Source organism: Vicugna pacos, chromosome 3, assembly GCF_048564905.1.
Source record: "Vicugna pacos chromosome 3, VicPac4, whole genome shotgun sequence".
Taxonomy (NCBI): Eukaryota; Metazoa; Chordata; class Mammalia; order Artiodactyla; family Camelidae; genus Vicugna; species Vicugna pacos.
The window spans coordinates 7,505,677-7,513,721 of record NC_132989.1 but is presented as its reverse complement, the minus strand read 5'-3'; the positions used below and the strand labels follow the sequence as shown (position 1 = coordinate 7,513,721).

The window sequence follows — 8,045 nt, the reverse complement described above, 5'->3', positions numbered from 1 at the left end:
ATTTTAGCTTAAAAAAGAGCTGTCTTAAAATAATTCCTCTTCTGGATGACTTGTAAGAGGCAATCTAGGAAAAAGCTACATTCTTAATTTTCTTCTGTCAATCACGCTATATGGATCTTTGGGTATTTGGGTTTTCTTTTAGCCATTACAATGTTGCACTAACTAAAGACAAAATATACCATTAAATTAAGGAAAAAACTCTACCTGTAATGTAATTTAAAGACTTACCATGCATGTTGGTGGGAATGTAATTTGGTGTAGCCACTATGGAAAACAGCACGGAGATTCCTTAAAAAACTAAAAAATAGACTTCCATGTGATCCAGCAATCCTACTCCTGGACATATATCCAGAGAAAACTCTAATTTGAAAAGACACGTGCACCTCAATATTCACAGTGACACTGTTTACAATAGCCAAGACAAGCAAGCAACCTAAATGTCTGTTGACAGATGAATGGATAAAGATGTGGTATATATACACAAAAGAATACTACTCAGCCATGAAAAAGAATGAAAATGCAATTTGCAGCAATATGCATGGACATACAGATTATCATACTAAGTGAAGCCAGTCAGACAGTGAAAGACAAATGGTATGATATCACTTATGTGTGGAATATTTAAAAAATGATACAAATGAACTTATTTACAAAAGAGAAACAGACTCACAGACATAGAAAACAAAGTTATGGTTACTGAAAGGGGATGGGTGGGGAAGGGGGGGAAAAATCAGGAGTTTGGGATTAGCAGCTACAAAGTACTATATATAAAACAGATAAACAACAGGGTTCTAATACATAGCACAAGGAACTACATTCAGTATCTTGTAATAACCTATAATGAAAAAGAATATGGAAAAGAATATATATATAAGTATAACTGAATCACTATGCTGTATACCAGAAACTAACACAACATTGTAAATCAACTATACTTCAATTAAAAAAAAATACAGTGCACACTGATAGTTAAGATTGGGATTTCTCTAGGGGCGAGAATTGGGAAAAGCAGGCAACACATGTTTTTACACTCAGGTCTCATCTCTCACACAAGCATGACTTCCTTAAGGGGCATCTTTGTCTTCCTCCTGTCAACTGGTAGTGTGTGTCACTGCAGGTGACCAAAGTTGAGCAAATTAAATGTCAGTTTGAACCCATAGACACTAATCAAACTTATTTTTTACAATGTTTTAAAGACTGAAAAATACCAACAACTACATTTTCCCCAGAAACGAATTATGAATGCATAAATTACAGTTTTCTAAGCATTTGAAACGGGTGCTTAAAACTTTCCTTGTGGGAAGGGATAAACTGGGAATTTGAAAGTTGCACCTCATGAGGAGTGATGGAAATGTTAGCTATCTTGATTGTGGTAGTGGCTTCACTGGTGTATACAGCTATCAAAATTCATCAAATTGTACATTTGAAATATGTGTAGTTTACTGTACAGGAACCATATCACAATAACAGAATTTTAAAAAACTTTCCTTTTGAGTGACTTCATTTTAAACATTTCTATGCCCATATTATGGATTATTTCAATTCCAATACGATAAAATTTGGGGAAATGCAATGAAACTTTTTTAAAAATCATAATGAAGATATAATAGTATAGAAGACCACTGGGGGAGGCAGAATAAAGGGTTAAAAAGGCATACTCTAAAGCTGTCCAGTACAGTAGCCACCAGCCACAAGTGGCTACTGAGCACTTGAAATATGGCTAGTATGAATCAAGAGGTGCGGAGTATAAAATACACAATGTATTTCAAAGACTTAGTATGAAGAAATGCATGTGAAATATCTCATTAATTTTTTAATATTAATTATATGCTAAAATAATACTTTTGATATATTGGAGTGAATAAAAATATTACTAAAATTGACATTTCCTGTCTTTTTTGTTTTATGTGATTACTGGAAAAAATTTTTTAAATTTTATTTTTATTTATTTATTTTAGGGAGAAGGTAATTAGGTTTATTTATTTATTTTTAATGGAGGTACTGGGGACTGAACCCAGGACCTCATGCACATTAAGTCCGTGCTCTACCACTGAGCTATATCCTCCCTCGCTGAAAATTTTAAATTATACATATGTGGCTCAAATTATGTTTCTATTGGATACTGCTGCTCTAGAGTCAAACTACCTGGGTGAAAATCTCCTCCTAACCTCTTAGTGTGACTTAAGCACTTCACTATGTCTCAGTTTTCCTATCTGCACAATGGGTGTAATGATATTTAACCTGAGTTAAAGGTATTTCTTAGACATATTGCTACTGGCATGTGTCAGTGATTCGTAACTTAATGGTAAGGGAACAAGCAGAATGATCCAAGAGTGAGCCAGCTCAGAGAACAGAATCAGCAGTGGGATATAATTGAGACATGGAACGGTCACTGGAGAAGCGTATTAAAACAAACAAACAAAAACAAAGAGCAAGCAAGCAGCTAATTAAGCAATGTTTGAAGTTTCGTTTCTCACGTCATAAAAGCATCATGTCCAAATCAGTTGATACAGAAGAGATCTAGAGGGAATAGTACCAGATGTCAGATGTGCTGACCACTGATTAGAAATAAAAATCAGTACATCTAAAAAGCAGTGCTAATGATACACCTGTGGCTGTTTGCCGGAGTTCTAAGGCTACGTTCTGCAGCCTTGCTGAGGGAGCAGAAACGGAGTTACACTGATGTTAGAGGTAAAACGCTGAGGAACAAATTGTGGTTTTAAACAGACGTTACCAGTGATCTTCTCAAACAATGAGCAAATGCAGTATAAACAGTTTGTCTTTTTCTTGTTTGTTTTGGGACAAAAAAATTTAATCTGACACCATAAGGTTGTTATGAGAATCAGATCAAATATCTAAGGTGCCTCCATCAATACATAATAGGTGTTTCATTGTTATTGTTAATTGTAATATTATTATGGGAAAGTAGTAAGAGAAAGAAGAGTTACCAGTTAGATTCACTATACCAAAAAGAGAACAGTAATTGTGACCCATGTCAAAATCGGAGTTATTCAAATGTAACCAAATTCTGAGGGAGCAATTCTGAGAAACAACTATTGGAGAGATTCGTGTTAATTTAAAATATGAAAGATTTCAATATTTGAGAACCATGAACTAATCTGGAACTTTTAATACTTCTTATTCGTGTTACAGGAATAACATAAAATATATTTGCAGGTGGTAGAACTTGAAATTACTGTAAATCTGAAGAGCTGAGATACGGATGGAGAGGACGAAATTCAATGATTTGCTTACCGATAAAATGTGACTGTTATTAAAAAACAGAGTGGATAGATGAATACTGAATTAATTAGAATGTTAAGGAGAGAAAAAGAGGAATATTGAGGCCTGTGAGAAAGGGAATTAACACCCTTAACTATCAGTGTAGAAGAGACTTCAGGAGTGGCTGTTTGACCTACAGGGAGGCCTTCTGCCCTGAGAACACTCCCCAGTAGCCAGGGGCAGGCTCAGGCAGAGCCTGATGGCCCACAGAGGAGTTGACTGGTCCAGAGATAGACATGTGACTTAAATTATGCCACTAAGATTTGATTCTGGGATTTGGGGATTTGGAGCTGAGTGATAACAGAGACTAGAAGTCAGAATCCTATTACTAGCAGTACTCTAAGGATAAGGTCTGTGGACTTACTGCAAAGGATCCTAAACTTGCCTTAGTACTTGGTCCAGCAACATTCATCTAGTACCCTGTGTCATGTACTGTTTACCTTTAATGTTTCTCCTCCTCCTTACCCCACCCCCTACGCTTTTAACTCAAGCTAGCCTGATTTTCTGCTATCTAAAACCATAAATAATATTTCAAAACCAATTACTTGAGGTAGCATTTATACAGCATCAAGAAAAAAAGTACCACTTTGTTGTTACCAATGAAATTCTAAATACTAAATGTAAATTCTCCATAAAGTGTATTTCAGCATGAATAATGAAGTTCTGAAAATTCTACGAAAGATAAATGCAGACCTGAGAGAAGTAATAAAAGTTATCAATAAAAAGGAAGAACTTGGTTTTTCCATTTGGCTTTATGGCAATACACTACACAATCCTTGTATTTCTAATTCTGAAAGTGAAAGATTGATGAAAACCATGACACAAACAGGTCCATAGGCTGCTGTTTGAGAAGTATTGAATCAAAACCTAGAGATTCAAAATACAGAGTTTAAAAATATCTTTTGGTTATTCAATTAGCTCATTTTTATAAATAGGGGTTTAGGTCAGGGGAAATTGATTACCTCAAAGTCAGGAGGATAATTTAGGCAAGGCTGCTTCTAGAACCCCATCTAATGCTCTTCAGACATAAACACATTGCTGAAGAAATGTCCCCCTGACAATTAGGAGTATAATGAATAAAGTAATGGTAGCCTATTCATTACAGATAGTATGTTGGTGATCAAAGCTTGCTTTGTCAGGCTGCAAATGTTTTGACTATAACAGTCTAGACATTTCATTAATATTTATTGAAGCTTGGGAGATATTAATTTATCCACTTATGAGTCACTGTGGATATAAAGAAACAAATAAATGAAATTGCCCTCATAATGTGAAATACTGCAACGTAATAACAATTTGATGCTCTTGTTTAAGATTTCAAATTGAATGTTGATTAGGTAGCAGTATATTATGCTAAATTTTTCATCTCAGAAATAGTTCATTAGTCTAGCATTTGTGAGTAGGGACATTTGGCATTATTTCTCCTATGACTGAGAATATATCGTGTCCAATGCATTTGACTTTGGATATAAATGAGAAGCACAGGTTTTACAGTTAACACTCTGCATGGCAACTGCCTGCAGGGGTACTGTACTGTACACCGAGTATTTTTTTTAGGGGATAGATTCTATGTTAAGTGTTATTAATCCAATCAAAAATTAAGTTTATGTTTTACACAGTTTTCAAAATGAAAATTTTAAAAATCACCTTTTTCCTGATTATAAAAGAAATACAGAGGCTTCCGGTTCCAGGATGAGACAGAGTAGTTGCATTTCTCCCCACTCTCTCTGCCAAAGACAGCTAAAAACTCTGGATGGTATTATAAAGCAAATATAAGACTGAAAGGTAGAGAGAAGGCAGATTGGCTAGTTACCTGGAAAGACATGGAAGTGAGTTCTCTGGGTTTTCTTTTTACTTCATATTTCTCAAACTGGGTGCTGGAGAAACCGGCAACCCCGAAGTGCCAGTGGACTCAGACAAAAAAGCCACCAAAGGCCTGCTCTCTCTTTAGACAAAGACCCAGGAAAGCCACAGCCTAGCAAAGGAGGAAACATTTAGTTAATAACCACTTGTGAAGAAAAGAGTTAACATGGCAGGCCTGAGCCTGCTGTCTGGAGAAAGTCCTGTTTGCAGGGTTGGCCTTTGGCTGGCATCTGGGAACTACACTGATAGTTCCAGACACTGATATTAATCCTTCCCTTAATCAGAAGAGTGTCTCACTGCACCTAGAACTGTTCATACAAACCACGTGGTTTATGCTGCTGCTCGCCAGTTTTCCCTCTGGGAGTCTGGAACTGGTGCCAGTGAGCACCTGTATGACACGTCTGCCAAAAAACCTTGGACACTGGATCTCTAACAAGCTTCCCAGGGAGACAACACTCCATCCACGTCATCACAATTCACCAATGGAAAAATTAAGCACATTCCACTGAGTGAGAACTCTTAGAATCTTGTGCCTGGGTTCCTTTGGACTTCATTCTGTGAAGCTTTTCCCTTTGCTAATTTTGCTTTGCAAGCTTCTGCTGTAAATCTCAAATGTGAATACAACAATAAACTGAGTCCTGTGAGTCCTCCTGGTGAATCATTGAACAAAAAGCTGCTGTTGGAGACTCCTGACACAATGCCACACTCCAACCAAATATGACAGAGAAAGCAGTGGTTCCACCACCACCTCTGTCAGCAACATGCCAGTGGGGAGCCTAGACTTTCACCCTTGCCAGGCTATAATGAGCTATTCCAACCCCTCTTCCAGGATGGTGTCAGAGAAAACTGAGTGGGAAGCCAGAACGTTTACCTTCTTCCACTGGGGGCCGTGTGGGAAGCAGTGATGAAGCACCCCTCTACCTCCCAACTAGGACGCAATCAGTGGAGGCTGGTGGAGAATCTGAACTCCCAGCCCTACTCAGCAGTAATGCGGTGCCCTTTTCTGCCCACACGGGGGGTCAGAGGATGTCTACTGAGGAACCTGGACTTCTACCCCGAGCAGGAAAAGCATTTAAAGACATAATGTCTGAAAATTTCCCAAACTGGCAAAAGGCATAAACCTACCAAATAAAAAGGCTGAATGAATCTTAAACAGAAGAAACCTAAATAAATCTCCCCCAAGATACATTACAGTCAAACTTTTCAAAACTAAAGATAAGGAAAAAAATCTTGAAAGTAGCAAGAAACAATGGCTTACAAACAGCAGGAAAAACAATTTGAATGATAGCAGATTTCTCCTCTAAACCTATGGAGTCCAGAAGGAAGCCACTTCTTCAAGTACCAAAGGAAAGGAACTATCAATCCAGACTCCATAACCAGTGAAAATACGTTTTAGTAATAAGGAGAAGTCAAGACATTCTTAAATGAAGGAAGCGTAAAAGAATTTGCTGCCAGCACATTGATCCTAAGAGAATAACTAGAAGAGGTTCTTGAAACAAAAAGGAATCTTGGGACAGTAGGAAGAAAGAAAAATGGAAAGAATAAAAATATGGGTAAATATAACAGACTTTCCTTCTTCTTGAAACTTCTAGGTTATATCTGATGATTGAAGCAGAAATTATAACATTGTTTGATATGGTTCTCAATGTATGTAACAGGAAATACTTAAGGCAATTATAAACTATGGGGGCGGTAAAAGAACTTAAATAGCAGTAAAGTTCTTATACTTTATTCTAACGAGCAAAATACCATCAGTGGTAGATTGATATGCCATGTATATACAACGTACTATTTAGAGCAACTAAGAAAAAATTTATACAAAGAGATACACTTTAATACAAATTCAAATGACATTCTAAAATTATGTTCAAGTAACTAACAGAAAGACAGGAAAAAGAAAACAGAAAACCCCAAACCAGAAAACAATAGTGGCAGACTGAAGCCTTAAAATACCAATCATTTTATAGACAAGTGGTCTATTTTATTTGTAAAAGCCAAAAACTGGAAACCACCAAAATGCCCACTAGGTGAATGGTTAGACAAACAGTGATAAATTTATACCAGGGAATCCTACTCAGTCATAAAAGGAAATAGACTGCTGATACACAGAATAGCTTGAATAGAACTCACAGGTCTTATGCTAAATCAAAAAGGCCAGTCTCAAAAAGCCACATACTGTATAATTCCATTTACAGAACATCTGGAAATGACAAAATCATAGAGATGAAAAACAGATTAGTGATTGAGGGTGAGGAATGGTGAGAGAAACGGGGGTGGGTGTGAGTATAAACGGGTAGCACAGGGCTATCTTTGTGGTGATGAAAGAGTTCTGTATCTTGATTGCAGTGGTGGCCATAGGAACCTACGTGTGATAAAATGGCACAGAACTATATGCACACACGTACCAATGTCAATGTCCTGATTTTGATATTGTGCTATAACTACATAAGATGGAATCAATAGAAAAAATTGGGTGAAGGGTACACATGATCTCTTTTTGCAACCCCCTGTAAATCTAAAATTATTTTAAAATATCATGTATAAACCATATACACATATGTGTGTATATCTAAAGCACAGAAAAGGTTTGCAAGGATACGCATACAAATTAACCATGGTAAAGATATGTCTGTCTTGTTTTTTATAAAAAAGAAAAAGAATGCAAAATTATTGTAAAAAAATTCGAATACAGAAAAATAGAAACAAAGTGAAACTCACCTGCTGTATGATGCCATCAGGAGATCATTTCACTCATTCATTTTAACAAGTATTTACTGAGTGAATCCTATGGTGCCATGAACAGTTAACATTTTGGTGTGTATTTCAGAAGTTTCATATACAAATTATAATCATTATAAGCATTCATGTGTATTATTATATAATATACTCTCGTTACTTGA

General features: G+C 36.4%; 1 long non-coding RNA gene across 1 annotated transcript; it reads right to left on the bottom strand.

Moving 5' to 3' along the window:
• Positions 1 to 228: 228 nt before the first annotated feature.
• On the bottom strand, positions 229 to 8,045 carry LOC140691068 (uncharacterized). Its single transcript, XR_012066518.1, has 3 exons — positions 7,864 to 8,045; positions 5,096 to 5,257; positions 229 to 297 (listed from the first exon to the last, which is right to left on the bottom strand). It is a non-coding gene; the product is annotated as an uncharacterized lncRNA (long non-coding RNA).